Here is a 19,371-nt window from a genome sequence, read left to right on the forward strand (position 1 = left end):
AAATACATCTGAGTAATTGATTAAAACTTATCTTAAAACCTGTCTGCTTTTCTGAAGCACTTTTCAAAATTAACGTAGTCTCATTCTTAACAGATGTATAATCATTCTTTAACTTTTAAATATTCTTCGTTTTCTTTATGATATAATGAAACTCTAAATGCAATACATAACCATGAAATGTGAGTGTTACCAGATTATTCAGAAAAGACAAATTATTTTTACACTTGTATTTTTGACAAATATTAAAAACATTTTTCACTACATTTCACAAAATTTTAAATGTAAAGCGAGAAAATTATTTAAAAAATCAAATATTAAAACAAGTGAGATATTGCTGATTCAGGTGTTAAATAATAAAATGTATGTTTGCGTTGGCGTAAATTACTGTGTGTTATACGTGTGTTGTAGGCTACAACATTTGAATTTTGTTTTTCAATCAATAATTTTCTTCAAAATTTATACTTTGACTAAATGGTGGTTATAACATATACAACAATGCATTGATGGATTTGACTTTTGGCTAAAACGATTGTGAGACCTAGTAAACATATGTGCCTAAGTGTATGTCTTTCACTAGTTCGTGTTCGATTTCATCCTACATTTTAGCGCTTAACTAGCACCGCTAGATGATAAAAGATACTGTGGTCTCCTGATACAACTTTCGTAGGACATAAACACAAATGAGACATGAGCCAGCATGCAAAAAAATGGATAGACTCAATCAAATCAAAACTTAAGAAATAAGTGAAACTCTACATACAATGGATGTTCGGAAAATACGTAGACTTTCTTCATAAAATCAAAAAGCGCTGAGTTTATTGTGACGTCGCATTAAATTAACGTTCAGCTTGTGCCGGCGTATGATAGGTATATGTTTTAACTCTTTATTTACATGTATTACCTGATATATGTTTTCTACGAAAAAAACATAAAACTTGATGTAGAAAAAACTAGAATATCGGACAGCGTTGATTTTTAAAAATAACGTTAACAACGGCAGAGTTATAAAAGAAAAGTCTACGTATTTACCGAACATCCTTGTATTTACCGAACAAACTTCTGATATTGATTGTCGTTTCATTTATCGGATACTCGAAATCCGAAATATAAATCAATAATCTAAACAATTCTTGTCATATTCATCTTAGAACAATAACTTAATTATTTCAAATTAATCAGAAATTTGATACAATGTATACGAATATATATAAAGAAATATAAATCAATTATCTAATCAATCTTTGTCAAATTCATCTGAATACAATATCTTAATATTTTTAAATAGTTATTAATAAGCAATTTGATCCAATGTTTACAAATATTAATACAGATACCACGTGGTAGTATATTTATTAATTGTTTGGCATCTTTTTAATTGCTACAAACCACAATGCCGATGCTTTATTGTAAAATATACCATGTGGTGCTTTTTAAATATATATATATTGTTGCACTTACTTGTTGAAATAATCCTGAAAATCCTATTTGACAAACATGATATAACATATATAACATATATTTAACGTCTACAAAATTAATATTATAGATAATCGACACAATGTAATATCCGGTGAAGAGGCTTTGAGCGGAGTAAATTATGAAGTTTCATAATATGCAATAGAGAATTGTACATCAGTTTTAAATTTCACATGGACGACATTTCATCCAAAATTAAACTGTTTTCGTGAAACGTCTTTAAAAAAAACAAGCTTTTCAAAAAAGTATAAAAAGCGAACTTTTGGGGTTTTGGGAAAAATTTATAAACCTCAAAATTAAATGAATGAAAAATTCCAAAAATGTTAAAAACAATTTAAATTTCCCTTGGGGTTTTAAAATATTCCCCCAAAAAAATCATTTATTTTAATTTAAATTTTTATTAAAAAAATAAAAGCGAAAAAGCAATAAAACATATTTTGAAATATTCTTGAATGAATTAATACGTGCTTATCATAATAACAAATGAAGACAAAGAAACTAGTATTCCTCTGCTTTGAATGAAGTCTTTTAGATATAACGCATTATAGTCTTATAAAATGTTATCTTATAATCCATTGGATACCTTTTAAAATAACAACAACAACGACTCCCACAAAAATTAAAAGAAACTTACAGTTTACGTGATGTATAAATTGCCAACAAGAATTATCTGTACATCTCTTACACAATAAAACCAGAGACGATGATCTTTTACTTTAATTTTTAGAGAGTGCATCTGTTAGGTATGCTCATTAACACCATTAATGCAAAACTTGCATGTTTCTTTATATTACATATGTTTTACTAATTATTCATCACTGTTGTCATGGTTTGATGCTAATCTATAAGAACTGTGGCACACGATATGTAATGTGAAAACGTGCATGGGCGGATATATTCTAATAAAATGAACATAATATATCTTTGATGAATCACTATTTAGAAACTATTTTAGATCAGTTGTATGCTTTACTGATAATACCATCAATAATAATAATAATAACAATAATGAAAATAATAATAATAATAATAATAATAATAATAAAAATATTTTTTGTGTCATATATATGATAACAAAAATATGATTAATTTTTTAAGGTAGTCTGGCTGTAATGCTTTCCCGCCAAAAAATTACCATCGGCCAATATCGTATCAAATCTCTTCTTTCCGGAACGTTATTTTTTTTCCAAATATTAGCCATTATTTTTTTTACAATCGCTCTTCCTTTATCGCTATGTACTTAATTCCGGTAAAATTATTGAATACCAAAGATTGTGAAAAATAACGTTCCAAAAATGACCGATTTATAACGATTTCAGAATTATTTGGCGGGAAAGCATTACAGTACGAATACCTTAAATGAATATGAAGATATGCATTGTATAGAATTGCAGTAGCAATAGATACAAGCATACGTGACTACTTCGCACAGAAGCGTTTAAATGACTACGATCATGAATAAGACAAATAAACTGCTTTCCAAACGTACATGTACTTATCAAAAAGAACGCTTACGTAAAAATAATCAAAATGTAAATTCTATATGAAAAGGTAAAACGACTACTCCTATTAATGTGTTGTTCTTTCTTTCATTGCATCCAAAACATAGCCTGCATATACTACTATACTACTATATATTTATTTTCAATAAAACAAGAAAAAATAAAAAAAGTCTAAAACGAAAATAAATACCCTATTAATAGTTTAATAGAAAGGTATTGACCACATAGATTAAATACTAACATGTTATGTCATTGTCCACCAAAAGTTACAACAATCAAAAAATATAACGAGAGTGGGGACAATACAAAGTAGCTGTAAAAGGTTCGAGGCAAATGATTGATTTTTGACAGCCCCAAAGTTTCTCAGTTCAAAAGTTGGTTGTATTGCCATCTTCATTAATTTTTAAACTTATTTCCTTTTATAAACTTAAACTGAAATATATTCAATGCAGTCAGTCAATTGAATGTTCATTGTATAATTGAATTATTAAATCATAAAATATTCTACTTTCTTGCATATTGGACCTAATTTAAGAGCACTCACACCCATTCAAGAAAATGTTAAGGTGAATGATAAGATACATACATTACGTTGAATAATTCTGCAGTTTCTATGAAATAGGTCCGTGCGTAACAATTTTGCCTTTCATTTATAAATGAATTTAATTCTGCAGTTTCTATGAACTAGTGCCGTGCATAACAAATTTGACTTTCATTTATGAATGAATTTATTAACAACTAATTTACTGGCCAGTACTATAACACAGTTTGGTGTCGGATCTTCTCGAACTATTATTATTTGGTATAAACAAGAAAACCTTTCATACACACACTTGCTGAAGACACAAACGAGAATAAAAATACCTCCAGCAACTGTTCAGCAGTAATTCGCCACCTTTTACCACATTAACGTGAATGATTGTCCGGTCTGGCCCGGAACCGGCGTGAATTTCTATAGTATTCGGAAGAATTTGTTCTCGTGAAAGGAAATAATTACTGCTTCTTTTTGCAATAAAAAGAGCATTAACGTGCATCTCGACTGTGTCTCCAGCCAACAGAAATTATACAAATTCGTGCGTGATTATCATTTAATCACACGCGCGCACACATTCGCATGCATGTTCATTTTATGACTCTTTCATTTATAAAACTGATAAAATGCAAATTAACTAGAAGAAAATAAGTGAGAACTGAAATATCTGTTCATGCTAGATCTCGGATTGTTGATGTTACAGTTTATTGGCATTGATTACCCATATAATAAAAAAGCAAACGTTCTATCTATAATAATTTCACATGATATTTTTATATTAATCATCTTAACATCAAATGTCTATTTCAATCATATCGATATCATATACCTATATTTACATCGTATGCCTATATGCATTATATTTAAATTAATTCTTTACAGATCATAATTAAATTAATATAATAAACTCCTATTTTCCCAGTATTTAAATGGTAGTCCTTATTTGAAATGTAATATATATTTACAAGATACCCCCCTTTTTGTATTATAATATACTGCTATAGACAATTTGTTTTTAGAGACATACTTTCTAATCTTTTTACAGTTTAACAGACATTACCGGAAATGACGAAATGTATGTGTCTGACAGATACTTTATCTGATAATACTATAACACGCACAGATAGTCGAGATTGAGGAAAATGACCGAATCTTAACTAACATAAGTTGAAAAATAATCTAATAATCATTCTAAAAGCAAGTGTCTATTTGATATTTTATGATGAAGCAAACTCTAAGCGATTAACGATATTTTTGTTATATTATTATGTTGCAATGACAAGTACTCAAAATAAACTTATGTACAAATACATAAACATAAACTTTAATACATAAAAACGAACCAAAATACCGTTTTTAATTTGTCTGTTTCGAAGAAAAAGCCGATCTATTTTCAATAGTAACATACAACTTGATTGCACACAGCCTGCAAAATGCTCCCGATCGGACTGTTTTTTTTTCTTTTCTTTTGTAAATCATTTCGACGACTCCAAGGTGAAATATGTTTTATTATAAAAATAGTTAGAATATCAAAACAAAAGACAATTGAGCGCACAAACGATTGGCTTAAATACTTGATATGATTTTTAGAAAAAAAAACGTTTAAAGTTTATCTGTCTCGTTTAGTCCTGAAAACGAGATAAATAAAAAAGAGTCTATTTCCTAAATGCTACCAGTCGGACCCCAAACAAAATTTATCCCGTTTTCCGGCTAAAACTAGACAGTAAAACTATAGACGTTTTTTTAAAAATTGTTATAATCAAAAATAAATAATTAATACTTAAAACTTGAAATGAATAAATAAATAAATAAATAAATAAATAAATATAAGATATCATAAAGAAAATGATGTGATATGTTTTCTCTGCCTGACTATTTATTTGTAACTGACAAGTAATTTACCTTTCAATATGCTTATAATACATAATCAGCGACAGACAAAGAGGGCTTAAAATTTGTATTTTATCTGCTTGTTGTTTTGGGAGATGACATATATCCGCATGTCTATGAACATTTCCTATGTTTCCCTTGTGAATGTCTGTGATCGCTTTTAACATAAAACATTTTCCGAAACCAAAAGAAACAAAGAGACTTTTCGATAATAACAAATGATTGTCACTTGTCAACAAGGAATGTATATAATGTATACAGTTTTGACATTGACAAATGATTAATATGATAATGAGCAAATCAAAAATTAGGATGCGGGGAACACCTAGAAACGATAAAAAAAGGGTAAATAAAAATAGTTACAAGAAGTAATAAATTGCATGAGGAACACAACTTTATAAACATGAGAAAATTTAACAAAAACATATCCTAAACATAAATAAAATGAAACATTAAGTGTCAGAATAGCATGCTTATTTTGCACAAACTGTAAGATATTGTAATCTATTAATAACAAAAAATAACCCATTATTAAATATCGCATCCTATTGACGCAATTAGTCAAACCCAGTTTGTGATGTGATTGTATGGTTAAAAACGTATGCCGGAACAATAGTAACACGATTGGAAGACAATAATGAAAATAGTGAAACAGAGATAATACGTATAATATCTTATAAGACAAAAGGACAAACTTGTCTGTATGAGTTGAAATACATTTGTTCAACTTCTATTTTCAGACAAATGTCGGGGAAATGATAATTGTATTCATCTGTTGTCTACAAACTAGTCCATCTGAATCCCATTGAGGGTAAATGACGATTTGGTAAATGGATTTATTGTTGTACATCATTCATAAGAAAAATAATAATACAGAAGTGTGTCAGTGTTTTCCCAAAACATTGTGTATTTCTGGATTTTTTTTGTATTAATGAGTCGGTTGTCCCAAACTTATACTTGGAAACAAGCAATTATCATAGTATTGCAAGCAATCCATAAGTCTCCTACCGGTTAGAACCCCAGCAACACTCTAGTGGGCCATGAATGAATAAATGAATGACATGAATAAACTTTAATCTTTTGAGTTCCAAGTTTGTGTATACTATAGTAAAATAATGTGTTACGTTTCCCTGCCTAGTAAGGAAATTACGTTTATATAACAGATTATCAAAATGTCCAGCTTTGTCAGGATGAATAAGTATCACTAATGTTTTAACTTTTCTCTATTTGAAGTGAATTTGTTGGAAAAAATCTTTAAAACTATTCTCATGTTACAGTTTTTATGAACAGATAGACCGACAGACAGACAGACAGACAGACAGCCTGAAGGAGACTCTGAAGTTAATTTTTTAAACATCCCTGTTACTAAAATATAACATTTTTTAAAGCGAAATGCTTAAAGATGAGATAACTCTTTGAAATAAAGATGCTTGACTTACGAAGATTGTCATACATGATGTGAGTGTAACAAAAAACAATTATTGTAAGTTTAAAGATACCATTTTAAGTCAAAAAGAAGAAAAGTAAACAAATACCAATTTTCAATTATACCAGTAATTAAAATGTACAGTAACAAATATGAAACATTGAAAACAAATCTATATAATGTAGGTTTTATAATGTTTATTTTGAATTTGAAGTAAATCCATGAAGAATTAAGAAAATTAAAGAATGAATAAGAAAATATCAAAAGTTAAGGAGGAGATAATTCTGGAACTGTGGATTCTTGATTTATAAACCTTGTCGTAGGAGTTTGAAGTAAATCCTATAAGGAATGAAAAAGAACCAATTTCTTGAAAACAATCTAAGTTCAAGGGAGACATAATTCTGGAAATAGTCTTGCAAGAGAATCGAACCTTCTCACAAATGTTGAGTGATAATGAGAAACATATATATGAAGTTTGAAGTAGAAACATTAAGAACTAAAGAAGTTAATTTAAAAAAAACTTATTTTCATGTCAATTCTAAGTTCAAGGGGATAATATTGATAATGTTTGTGCTTGAGTTGTAAACCTTGTTACAAATGATGTGGTTGATGACCAGAAACTTATATTTAAAGTTTTAAATAAATACCTTAAGAAATAAAGAACTTATAGTGAAAAAGCGTAAAAACTAGAATCAGAAATCTTGAGATTGAGTCTACTTGTTGCCATAGCAACCAGAATTTTCAACATAGGAAGAAAAGAAAAACATGTGCGTAATCTCCAGACCACCGTCTACCCATATTTCAAGTTTCATAAAAAATATTTTCAGTTCTTTATGTGTTATCACTTGATCCAGTTTATGTTAAATTTGCCATATTTTCAGTCTATTCAGTGCCATAGCAACCAGACTTACCAACATAGGAAGAACAGAAAAATACGTGCATAATTTCCATATTGCCATTTATCCATATACCAAGATTGATAAAAATCAGTACTTTTTGCGTTATCGCGGGATCCAGTTTTGTGGACGGACTGACGGACGGACTGACTGACAGACAGACAGACGGACAAACGGACGGAGGGTAAACATAAAGTATAAGACATTTTGTCAGTAAAGACAGGATTATTCGACAATAATAAAAATAAACACACTAACACAGTATTCAGAAGGTTGCCTACAATCATTAATGTTGCTGAAAACAAGAACACGCACCTTATCTATGTGTTAACACAACACCGAAAAACAATGATGAAAACGAACATTCATCAAGTTTGGTAAATCTGTGAAAACATTGAATCTCTCACGTCCTCTTCCACCGACATATGCGTTTTTTTATATAATAGGTATGTGAAACTGTTAACATAACGCCCCAAACATTATTAATGCAATAAAATGAACAGCTATTAAAGAAGTTGGAGTATTATTTTGATTAATGTTTCAGCTGAAACCAATACATGTTATCGAGAAGACAATAATAAAACCCAGATGAAGATTTTTTGACATTCTTTTTAAGAAAGCGATGGCTTGAAGGCAAACTATCAGTAGATTTGCTCATCAAAGAAATTATGACAATATTGTCTTTGTAAATCCCAAGAGGCAAGTTACAGATTATTACCAAGATAAAGCGAACAGAAAAGAATAACATGTTAAGAAACAGAGCATGTTTAACCAATGAAATACAGAAAAAATATTAAAAAAACTTTGTTTACAGAGAAAAAGGAAAAAGGCAAAAACAGCTACAATTATAGAACGAGAAAAGATAATTAATTTATTTTGATTTTAAAATTTTTGTAACATATATAAAATATGTAATGCTCATAGCGTTTTAAGCAATGGCGTAAAGATACCAATTAATTTTGTAATAATAGTTCAGTACAGATTTACATAAACATTTCTTAACTGTTACACATATAATGCAACATACAAGATTGTATATTTAAGACCTCAGAACCAAACATAATTAAACATATCACTAGCTGTCGCAAATACTCCTAATAATGAACGAACAATTTCAAAATCTTTGTGTAGATATCAAATATGATAAACAAGATCAGCAAGGAAATGCGGCGTTCAATGAAAGTCATTCTAATTATTTTTTCTTGAATTTTCACATCTTTGTCACTGTTATGTGGTCAATAATTCTTATAATGAGAGAACAATTTAAAATCCTTGTGAAGGTATTATTATTTTCAAATAATGTGTTCACTTTTACCACTGTTATGTAGTGCAAGCCGATTACAGTCATTAACATTTAACAACAAATTTACTTGAATACATTTAAGAAACATTAATCAAAAACTAAAACTTGGATGCAACGAAACTTGCTTGACTTTTATGGACGAATAAATCAATCTTAAATATCCCCAGATTTGAACGAATGTCCTTAAATTGGACCAAAGTATTGCAAAATAAATCCCTAATTTGCCAAATCGATGATTGCATTCGAATTTGATTGCTTTTTAATTAAAATATATTCGTATACTGCAAAGATATTTACGGAATGTGCATTTCTATCACATGTGTTCAGTTGCTGTGACAAATTAATGAAAGATTTAATATGCTAATCTTTAAGTAAAATATTTTATCGCAGATATGTATCTTATATATATCGATGACAAGCTATGCGTGAGGAACTCGGGTATTATATGACATTATATATTCATAGTGTGTCCACCCATGATGTTTGAAGTCAAAACATGGTTATTTCATATGAACAAGCTTCAACAAAGAGACTATATTGCATACTTTCAAATATCAAATTTAAGCATAGTACATCTGTTATTAAAAATGAAGATAACCTTAAGGAAACGCATAAAATATGTTGCAATAATAAGGGTCTCATGAGCATCTTGGTCATAGCGGATCGTATTTGGCCAAGAAACCGTCAAAATCGGACGGAAGTAAAAATTGAAAAAACCGTTTTGGGAGGTAAAATACTGAGAAACAATGGAAATTACAATACAAAATAAGCTCTTTAAGTCATTCTTTACATTTTAAGAAAGGGCATAAAATATGACAAGTTGCTTCTAAATTACAAGACTTAATTATTGTAAAGAAAGAAATAAAACAAATTCACTGCAACAAATAAATTCAATAATAAATGTTTCTAGCAACATACATTGGGACATACTATTTATTTGTCTGTTACTTATGCGGATATCAACACATTTTGGGCATATCTCGGACAGTCAGTTCATTAAACAAACTCTTCTTTTATAATTACAAATTAATCCCGAAGTAACCGACTACTGCTGAAAATGATTTCTGAATCAGAGGTCAGAAACAAATGACAATTACACTAAATATCCGGAATTTTCTTTGAAGACAATCCGCCACACCAATGTGACACTGGGTAGGGCACCCAGTCATTTTAAATTCGATGCACCCCTTTTGAGCTAAATTGGCGGACGTATTGTAAAATATAAACATACGGAATAATTATCAAGATCTCAGAATAAAATATACGAATTTTGAATTAGATATATGAAACTGTAAAAAATAATTTTATAATTAATTGCAAAGACAATTTCTTGAGGAAGTGGATTTTTGTTAGTGTTATGTTACAGAAGCCTTAAAATGACATGAATTTATAAAAAATTACTTGAACAAATGAAACAAAATTTAACCCAACAATCAAACTACGATTGAGCGAAACTTGTTGGAATCTTAGAGACGACAAAATCAATTTTAAAACATTTCCTGCAACGAAAAAATATGTGAAGATTGAACCAAATTATTGCAGTATGAATCGCTCATTTGCCAAATTGTTAATTGCACTCGAATTTGATTGCCCTTTAATTCAAGAAAATGAGTAATTTCATTTACAATTCGTAACGTTAAAGAATGTGTATTTGTACCAAAAATTTCCAGTTCAACTGATAATGTAATTACAAATAATTTATCAAAAATAAGAAACAAACACCTAATGAGTATGAATTTTTCAATAAAACAAATTAAATGTTCATTTTTTGCAAAGTATGTGCTTTATTATTTTCTAGAGTTGCTTATAATGATTATGGTATCAACAGTTGTAAGTGAACTCTTGTGCTCTACATTAGCAACCAGGAGTTAATTAACAACAAGAAACAAAAGCAATAATAATTGGTATTGATATTTACACCTTATTACAAAACAAAAATTGGCAGAGAAAAAAAAATAACGATACTAACCAAATATATTTTAGTACTCTTAGGAGTAAATGTATCAGATTTAATCAAATTATCAATTATCATACTGTTTTATTACACGGAAGTAATCTATTTAATCATTAAAACGTCGCCATATCAGAAACAAGGGTAATTAGAATTTGCTTGATATATCTTAAAATAAACATAAGCCTGCAACATTTTCAATTTTGCCGTTGTTTTGGGCTCTCTTTGGAATTCCGTTTTCCCCTTTTTTGTTCATAGAGAGGCAAAGCGTAACTGCTTTTGGTCTGTTTTTTTTTACAAGTGAAGTTTGCTAAATTTAGTCATTATAATTATCATATTTTCATGTTTATGGTTTAAGGTCATTTAAAACACGAGAACGTCAAAGCAGACTCACAACCTAAGCATTGTATAATGAAGATAGAAATGATGAAACACCAATGCATGTTTAGTAATTTAATAATCTGCCGGTTTCGGTTTAAACGAACCTTCATCAGTATAAACATTTTACAAAATTCTCGAGCTAAAGTATACAAAATATGGACGTCTTTTATGGAAAGAATGGTGTAGTATTGAAATAAAACCCCAAAACATACAAAGCAAAAACAAACAACAAATATTGCATGATATATGAAACAATAGCCTCAAGTTTTTTTGTTATCTTTATTATTGCATTACTTACAAACTGGAAATAAGAAGAATGTTCCAATAAAGACAGCATTGTTTCTGTGATCACAAAAACATGAACAGTGTACAAAATATTTTTTTCTTTGCATTCATCCTCTTTCGAGAAGTATACTGAATAACAATTGAATTAATCTCTCAGTTAAAAAGCAAATCAATACACAACATAAATTGCTTTGAAAACAGTTACTACCCGTTATAATGGTGTTCATAATGACATAACAAAACAGATGTGACAATGTTTGACACATTATACAGATTTATTAACAAATGTTTGATTACAAATAATGTTTTATTTTATTTAGACTCTTTTTGTCTATAATCATTTGTCATATTAAACAAATCTTTAAAGATAGTAAATAACAAAAAAGTAATGAATCAATGATCTTATTCAAAAGTGTGTATAATGTTTTTACATCTATTTTACGTATATTGACAGTATTGTCAAAATCTTCTGAAAACAAGTTGTCATTACTCTGGAAGTGGGTTTGTGATAAAGTGTAAAATATATTCATTGACAATGACTTTTGCGTTCATCTATTATTCTAGAACAAACAAGCTAAAACCATTTCCATACAAACTGGGTAAAAAGTGTAGTCCGTCGGGAGAAAACTTATGAATATTAAGAAGTATGAGGCAACCTAACACACTATTTTCCAATTAAACTGGAATTATAAAATATAGATTATGTCACATAACGGCTTTATGTAAGCATGGCAAAAAGAACTTTTAATGATTCAATTATGATATAAAAACAAGATAAACAACCCCAATTTCAAAAAGTATTAAATTTCATATACTTTTCCAGGGTAAAAAAACACTGTGTTATAATTTTTTTAATATGATATTTCATTCGTAAGGTTCATGATTTTTTTTTGTTTTTTTTTTATTTATTTTTATTATTCTTTTTTTGCTTATTTGTGCAGAAGAAAATATTTGATTTCCAAAATTCAACTGTATCGCAAAAAACTGAAGAAATTAAAAAAAGTCAAATAAAAAAATCTGGAAACAAAGTGACCCCTCGGAAGCATTAATCACAAAAAAACAAGAGAATTGCAGACTCGGTTTGATTGAGTCTGTAAATGAGGGATATTGAATACGTGCAACATCCCTCACGCCCTAGCACCGGCTTGAGCGGTAATCAATTCTCAACATTTTAATAATGCTGGCATGAATGATCCCGAAGGACCAGAAACATATAACAACAATGAAGTGAAGTACGGGGCGAATTTTTTACAGCTTCCACACAGCTCTTGACAAAAGTCTATGATGTGTAAAGGATTGCTCGTCTAATAGGATTAGTTGTACCTTTAGAATGTTTCATCAAACCAAGATATGTAGTATTAAGTTCATTACTGCAACAGAAATACAAGAACAAAATTTTACTATTTAAGAAAGACACTATCCTTGTTAGAGCTGTGTTGTTACTTTCGTCGTTAAGCTCATTTTGATCGATATTATTCGTAAGGAATCATGGTATGGTAAAACTACAGATGTTGAAACACGAACCCCCTAATAATAACATTTAATAGAAGACAATGGGGTATCTGTTGCCTACACATCTGTACATATTTTGTACAATGCCTACTCTAGTGTGACGCGTACTATGTACATTTTACTTACAGATTTGTAAAACAAAACAAACGCTTGAATATAGAACCAAAATGTAAACAAATATATCTTAATTCTATCTAACTGAAGGAGTCACAACTTCCTGTACTGTATATCATTTAAGTTGTGTACGCGTAAAACGTATAGTACAAACTATTCTTATGGCAGTGATTTAATTATCATGCATAACTTCATTTATTCCATTAATAAATTAAACATTTCTTAAATTGAAAAGCATGTCAAGTATAATGTAATCTTTTAATCTATTTTCTATTTTTAAACATAGACACATATAATAGTCCGATGCTCTTTTCATGTATTCGTAAAAAATTTTTTTTGCTGTTCTGAGTGACATGACAACACAGCGTATAACTACTGTTTAGAGTCATTTCATAGAAACATGTTGACCACTGGTAAAACTGCTCATCATAATTATCAGAGGGTATTGAAAGGGATTCATTTATCCAAGTGCTTCCAACTCATGTTTCACGTATGACTATTGCTAGGTTTTATGCAAACGTATAAAGGATATGAGGACCATATTCAATGCATAAACCTCTAAGAATAGATTTCATATACTTTTTCAAGAAGTAATTATTATATACAATAGTTATCTTGCTATAAGCAATTAACATATAATGTGTATGTGTTTAGACAAGTAACATGTTATCAGACCAATGAACCCAGCTTAAACATATCGTCTTTTTGTATAATCACAGATAGAATAAATTGAGGGTCTTTAATGTGATAAGTTGTTTCAGGCAAGATATCATAACAATATTTACATAACTACAAACCAAAAAAGGAAGCAACATATTAAATGAAACTATTGCACTCATTCTTTCAAGAAGGCCGCCGTATCTATTTGCACAAGAGGAACATATTTCTTTTCACATAGACATGAACTTCAAGTAAAATGATAACAATATGAAAGCCTGTTAGAATAACAAAGTGTTAACTATTTATGAACTTCAAAGTGTTTTTATATTGAATAGACATCACAAGTACATTCTTTACATTCAGAGAAGAAGGTTTTAATACTCAAATACAAATGAAAAATGTGAACTTAGCAGTTAATTGATAATACTAGACTAAGTGTGTAAACAGAAATATTAGATATGTATCATTTGGATTTTTTTTTCAAAAATATTTCGGACAACAATATATGTTGAGTTATAGATGATTAAATATGACCATTTATATAGTAATTTGTTTAAGACAAATCTACTGTTTTTAGATATGTGATACCAAAATGAGCATTTTCGCATTTACCAACAGCTGCCATATATAATTACTTTGTGGTTTGTTCTCACATATGATAACTAAACACTACCAAATAATTATTAATAGAAAAAACCTTTAATTATGGACATATTCACTTTAAACAATATCCAATGAACAGCTATCTAGTTATTGAACCAATTATTTAAAGAGAACCAAAATTATTTTTTACATGATAAAGAATACATTCGAACAAATTGTTTAGCAGCTTCACAAACCATATATTTGAAGGTCCTGCTTGTAAGTGACTAAAAACTATGTATTTCTCTCTCTACTCTGATAATCGGAAATAAACAGGTCAAGGAAATAGAATGACATTCATTACATGATCGAAGGATGGTTCTATATGGAGGCTATTCGTTGCCAAAAATCCAGCCTTGTTGATCTGAGTTGAATAGTTTGTTAATGGAAAAAATACAATTGTATTTCTTTGTATGTAAACTCCAATGTTGCATACTTGGATTGAGTTTGCCGATTTAACATTATAAACATGCGAGGCGCGACGCGAGAAAACCGGTCTTAATGACATTTTTTTCGAAATTTGGTTTTTCGCTTATTTTTGTAGAGAATGTCTTTCTGAATATGACGGTGAAAACTGTTTTAAAATCAAAGGGTTAGTTATTGAGATATACTTATTTAAAGAACGTCATATATTTGATCACTTTGTAAATAAATGACGTCGAAAAATTAAATTGACGTTTAATGTTGTTAATTGGAAAATTTAAAAACGGCAATTTATTTTAATCTTAACTTCACTCCATTAGTATGTTTAAGCTGTAAAAAAGGAAATTTTCAGACTATATACTGCTTGAAAAACAAATATTGCAGACCACGGTCAGAAGACACAGGTGTGTTGGTGGGTTTTAGTATGCACGGGTGGCATAGATTGAAATCAGACATTTTTTTAGGTATATACCCAAAGAAATAAATCAACAACAGTATATAAGTCTACGTTTAACGTTTAATACTTATAAAAAACATAGACAGTTAAATAATAAGTTCTATTTTTCTTTATAACAGAAACAATGGCCGTGTTTTAACAACAAACAACAACAGTTCTTGATATTTAATTCTGCACTAAGCTGTTGTAACATTGCACTGTCAATATGATTAACTGTCTTGACTGACGAACGCACGCACACTTCGCGACACTGCTGGCATTCCTACGGGCGTAATAACGCTTGGACGGACACATGAACCGAACCGGAATCCGTGTTCTTTCAAGACTTGAATGTAATATCCCTCGCCTTCAGGTGTTACTTTTGCCATAACCACACCCGGTGTGTTCGACTGGAACCGGAAGTGCAGGAATTTTCTATCTATTGAAAAATGATAAATGTCCGTCATGAAAAATGCAGCAAACTTATGTCCTAATATGCTTTAATAAATAAATTAAAAAAAAACATTATTCTGAGCACATTTACAACTCAGAGAGTTAAAAGAATGGAAGAGCTTGGACAGTTTTTAGAGCACGACAGTAAACAGGTCACATGACTAATTTTCATAAACTGTAAATGTAAAATAAGACCATCTGTACATATAAACATAATTCAACCAGAAACAAATGTTACAGAATAATTTGATTTATCTCGCATTACTGTAAAGTGTATTAGCTGGATATATGTTGTGAATTCCGTCTGCATAATATTTTGTTCCGGAATATTTTATGCTGATCACGAAGAATATACATGTGGAGACATTCTATGTAACAACAATTTCTATTAATATGTGATTACAGAACCATTTCCTTATGTTTTTTTTTTTTTGCTTTTTTTTTAATTTTAAAATAATAAATAAAGAAAGTATTTAAATAATAAAGTATTTTAACAGATAACTCTTTAAGGACCATTTATACAGTAAAGTTAATCAAAGAAGAAAATAAAGCTACTTGTAAACGATTAAAGAAACAATTAACCCTTAAATTTTCATGTTTAAGATATTTTCTGAGTTACAACATTTACATTTAAATGAGATAAACATAGGTTACCTTTTACCAATAATTGGTTTGAAAAATCCCTCAAGAACGGGTTTCCATTGCCGCCATGACCGCTTGAGGTAACGTACCGGCTGTTTGTTGTAGATTACTTCTCTGTAACATCGGTCAGCTGTTGAAGTGTTTCTAAATCATGCCTTTAGATGTGCGAATCCCGCATCAACTTAACACCGCACATGTCTTTAAAAGAAAATTTAAACTATTTTGTAATATTGAAAAGCATTAATTACCTGCTGCAATTTGAAGTGCTTTTTAACAATACTACAGTGTTCATATTTTGTCTTTGGGAAAACGGATAAGAGTGTCAAAATCAGTTCAGATTGCCGAGTAACTAGAAGTAAGTAAAATCTTAGTAATGAAGATTTCTTGAATCAGTACCTGGTACTTGCATATGGTACTCGATCTTTCATTCTGTCCTGCCTTATCGCCCAACTTAAAAAATAACCAACGTAACCAGTGTAACGGTTTTTATTTTGTCCTAAAATATAACGTGTACAGACTTGGTAAAATCATAGTAAAATCCCTAAAATGTTAAAGCACTGGTATTTATTTGCTTCCAAACCAAACATACTGGTGCAGCAGTACTGGTATTTGTACTGATACTATATGAGTTGAGAAGAAGTGGTTGTAATATTTCAGTAGTATATCCCTAGTACTGATTTATATCTGATTGTGTAAGATGGTAGTTTTGAGTATATATTAAACCTCTTGTCCCTTATATCATTGTAAATATGTTGCTACAAACTGAAAAAATTACCTTTTGTGCGAGAAGTACGTGGTCCCGCAGTGCCGTCGTTGCTAGTGTCACATTTTTCCACTTCTGAATAATCACAGTCAGTATCTCTCGAAATATCTGTTTTGTGACTTGATAAGTGTTCTCCCAAAAATAATACGAGCACAGGGATTTCAGATCCTATGAATGACAAAAAATGAATAAAAAACGGATAAAAAAAAATTGGCATCAGTCAGGATACGAACCCGATTTGTTTGAGTGTGAGGCCACAGCATAATCCACTGAGCTATACTCTCAGCAATAATTTAACGTGTTAATTAATCAATAAAAGACAATATTAAATCTAAAAAACGTTTTTATTCCATGATGACGTAGCATATTTTGGACATATATTATTTTATTGCTTACATGTTCTAAATGAATTATAGAAACATATTGTAAATGAATTTTGAAAGAGAGTATTAATTTAACTTGCGACTGATTAGATTATTCTTAAATTAACCTTAATTTTGATCTGCCTATAAAACAGAGATCGATAATTGGTAAACCTACAATAGACTGATTTAATTAAGATCAAAACAACGTAAATTTATTCTATAAAAAGGCACCGATGTATGTTGCCGATTAAATTATTCTTCCATATTTCAAAGCATACTTAGATTGTAGATTTTATACAGTACTGTAAACGTCAGTAAATATTTATCAATTCGATGCTCTGATAAATAAACATTTATGCATGATATATTTTTGTTGTTGATTTCATAAATTATACATTATACATTATAGACACTTACTTCTTACTCCTCCATCATATAAACTTTCCTCTGAATTCTAACGATAATACACTTAAAAAACAATAACACACGATAAAAAACATTTCCGTGTTTACATGTGTACTGTATACGCAATAAGAGTGACGTCATTTAAATCGCTGTAGTGCACATTTATTGTAGTGTCATTAAGACCGGTTTTCTCGCGTCGTGCGTCATGCATTTCAACAAAATACTTTTTGTTAAACGACAAAAACATTAACTGATAGTAGCAATACCAAGTGTTCGAATACTCAAAACAGAAGTTACATTCTTAGCTTTACAATGTCGAACCATCATGATTCAGATCAGCATAATCCAGCTTTACGCGTTTTTCAATAGGAGATAAAATAAGCTCCGCCCATTTTCCCGCCCACTAAATCATCGTAAATAAACGTATTTTCCGCTCATTTTCGGTATTTACCGTCGGCGACAAGAAGCGGCGTGGTTTCCGTTTATCATACCTTTTAGATGTTTAGTTACTAAACATAATTCACTTGCATGATTGCCTACAATCAACATCAGCGGATTTTAAAGGAAAATAGGCATATAAGTTTTAAAACGTTGTAGACACCACATTTCCTGGAAAAAGAAACTTAAAAAAAAACCAAAACACACCAGGTTACATACTGTCTGAGGTTAAATATTTTTCAAGGAAGTGAAAACAATTGAAAAGACTACATTCAACGACAAATAAATTTTACTGATGGTATTCCAATTTGCATAGGAATGAGTAACATTTACAGTTAAGCTGCTACCTTACCACTTTCAAATTTTCAAGTCAACATCTGATAGAGATTTTGATACGACTAATTACTAATACAGACCAGATTCTGGCTGTTGTCTTTCCTAGTAGTACTATTATATTAGTAACCTTAATTCTAGCGTATGACTTGACAAGGAAAAAACCCTTTAACAATAGTAGAATTATAACCAAAGTTGTATGTACCCTTTCGTACATAACTTTTTATTTTTACCATATATTTTCCCATTTTTCCCATTTTGTTTTTCAATAAGTAAAATTTAAATGAGTCCAAATGTATGTATGTTGATTATCAATTTATGTATACCTTGTTTATTTTATGTCTTAGAAAGCCATCACTTACAAAACTTAATAAATATTCTGTGTAGTATTTCATGTACATAAAAGTAGTTCTCTGTTTTTGATCATATAGACAGCAAATCTATACAGCAAATCTAGGTAACAGCTAATGACAGCATGTATACACATATTTTAGGGGTGCTATTGATTCAGCACAATGCATTAAAAGACCTTAATAACCTTAC

The 19,371-nt window shown here is 29.7% G+C and overlaps 1 long non-coding RNA gene across 1 annotated transcript; it reads right to left on the reverse strand.

Moving 5' to 3' along the window:
- Positions 1-15,306: 15,306 nt before the first annotated feature.
- Positions 15,307-18,258, reverse strand: LOC132753476 (uncharacterized). Its single transcript, XR_009628960.1, has 3 exons — positions 17,300-18,258; positions 16,537-16,722; positions 15,307-15,868 (listed from the first exon to the last, which is right to left on the reverse strand). It is a non-coding gene; the product is annotated as an uncharacterized LOC132753476 (long non-coding RNA).
- Positions 18,259-19,371: the final 1,113 nt, after the last annotated feature.

This window comes from Ruditapes philippinarum, unplaced genomic scaffold, assembly GCF_026571515.1.
Source record: "Ruditapes philippinarum isolate M1 unplaced genomic scaffold, ASM2657151v2 ctg677_1_1_1_1, whole genome shotgun sequence".
In the NCBI taxonomy this organism is placed as follows: domain Eukaryota; kingdom Metazoa; phylum Mollusca; class Bivalvia; order Venerida; family Veneridae; genus Ruditapes; species Ruditapes philippinarum.